This window comes from Prunus mume, linkage group LG4 (genome assembly GCF_029339155.1).
Source record: "Prunus mume cultivar Tortuosa linkage group LG4, ASM2933915v1, whole genome shotgun sequence".
Classification (NCBI taxonomy): Eukaryota; Viridiplantae; Streptophyta; class Magnoliopsida; order Rosales; family Rosaceae; genus Prunus; species Prunus mume.
In genome coordinates this window covers 929,301-931,608 of record NC_142701.1, presented here as the reverse complement: position 1 = coordinate 931,608, position 2,308 = coordinate 929,301, and the positions used below count along the sequence as shown (strand labels likewise).

Here is a 2,308-nt window from a genome sequence, read left to right as displayed (position 1 = left end):
ATTTTGAGAAGCAAGGAAGAAAGCAAGTGGCGCCTCACCATCATGGGGGAGGTCCAGCCATGCAAAAACCTTGGAACCCCAAAGTGTCTGTGACCCATGCGCTCTGGTTAAAGAAATTTCACCAAAAATGAGTGAATGGAAAAAAGTAAAGGAAAAGTGGGAATGGAGGATCTATAGAATTAGGGTTCTAAGTGTCTATAAAAGGGAGCTTTCTCTACCCAGCAAAAACCATGATCCAGAGCATGACCAAGCTTTGTCAAGCAACTGGAAATTTACTAAAGACACTCCATCTTCTACTTCCATTGTTTTCTCTCTTCCTGAGATAGAAATCTTCCTAACCTCTTGAACTTTTTCTCTCTGTAAGAAGTTCATGCTTCTTCTCTCTCTCAAATTGCTAAACTTGTGAAAGCTTAGCTCTTATGGCACAAACTCCTCAAGCCAAGTCACTTATCAATTTGTCACGTTCATTTGGTCATTAGTAAAAAGAACCTAAAAGTATTTTTCTAAAGTTTCAGCAAACCTTCCAAAACTCTTTTTGGGAGCTTGGTTCTTGAACTCAGGCACTGGGGGAATTTTGTTTGTCTTCCTCTTACAACAGCCCAAGCCCATTCGTCAGGCTGTTGGAACAAAAAGATCCCTACATAACTCAATTAGTCAAATTAAACCTTATGTAATACAGATCATTAAATAGTAAAATATGTAAGTGCGAAATTGATCCCACATGTATTTTATTATGGGAGTTTTAGTAATACACCCAAAATAGGAGCTGAAATTATTAAAAAAAAAAAAAAGCCTACATGAAATTCAATTTAGAAACATACCCAAAAACCATTTATTACATATGAAATGAGTGTTGAAGTTACTATAAATTTCACCTCTGCCATTGATTAACTTAAAACAAGCCAAACTACAAAAAAAACTCAAAAAAAACCCAAAACAAGCCCAACAAGCCCGAAGTACAGTGTTAATATCATGTCATAGAAGTACATTGTTAATATCATTCTATAGAAGTACATTGTTAATACCATTCCATAGAACAACATTGTTAATACCATTTCATAAAAGTATATTGTTTATACTATGTCATAGAACTATCTTGTTATTACTATGTCTTAAAACCATCTTAAGTCCTTTCCAAAGGCATAAACTTTTCCAGCATCACTGATCAGCATTGTCTTGTCAGCCCCAGTAGCGAAGAATACTAGTGATAACAAGATACCTCTATAAAAAAAAAAAAAAAAACGTACACTGTTAATACTACATCATAGAAGTACATTGTTAATACTATGTCATAGAACCATCTTCCTAGTAAAAATCACATTATGCATATCATAAATTTCAAGTGAATGGTTGTGAGTTGTACACTTTTATCTTATATATTATGCAAATAAAATGATGTAGTTGTTAACCTCCAAATAATCCTTGTGATACTGATGGCCTTCCAAATTCGAGCATTGGGTGCCAACATGCCAACCAAAGCAATGTCAATAGCTATTCCAACCAAAAGATCAGCAGCGTACAACTCAAACTCAGCCCAAAAATCCTTTCCCTTTTCTGAACTTCTGCAAATGTTGCACAATAAGAATCTATGACTATCTGCATTACAAAAGAGTTGAGGAAGAGAAATTTATTTAGTATTCAACAAGATCAACAACTATCAAATGTAATGGTCCAATCTGAAGGCAAGGTATGTTTAATGGAATTCATAGGACTATCACCAATGCAAACAATGACCCACAAACTCAATTACAATGAAAAATAATATTTCACGAGCACAATGATTTACAGTCCCTTGACTTGAAACACAAATTACTCAAAAAAATTATTTACCAAAAAGAAAGATCACGAAAACAAACCTCTGTCCCAACTTTAAAAAGAAAGGAAGGATCAGCCAGCATACGATTTCGTAGCATAGAGCAGTACTTCATCAAACAGCCCAGTAGCCAAATTGACCCCTGAAATTCAAATATATATGTATATATAAAAATTAGAAACCGAATAAGCAACTTAGCAAAAACCATATATCTGAACCATAATAGGAAACCCAAAGTCATATCACTACCTGATATGTCTTTCAGGAACTTGATTCAATAAAGCATTAGTAACTAGAGAGTTATCATTTTGCATTCAAAACAAGACGGCAAAATTTGCAAGATGCAAGGAACAAGAAATAGACTAATTTTAGTTCAGTGTGTTTAATGAAACACCAACTTTGAAGTTCTGATAAACATGTCATCTTTCTAGCATCTCCTTGAATAGCACCGAAATCAGGACAAAATGCATTTGCACGCAAGCAAGCAAGGCCATC

General features: G+C 34.5%; 1 long non-coding RNA gene across 1 annotated transcript; it reads right to left on the bottom strand.

Annotated features, from left to right (window-relative positions):
- Positions 1-828: 828 nt before the first annotated feature.
- Positions 829-1,967, bottom strand: LOC103328650 (uncharacterized). The gene is made up of 3 exons (XR_016126344.1): positions 1,857-1,967; positions 1,410-1,596; positions 829-1,221 (listed from the first exon to the last, which is right to left on the bottom strand). It is a non-coding gene; the product is annotated as an uncharacterized LOC103328650 (long non-coding RNA).
- Positions 1,968-2,308: the final 341 nt, after the last annotated feature.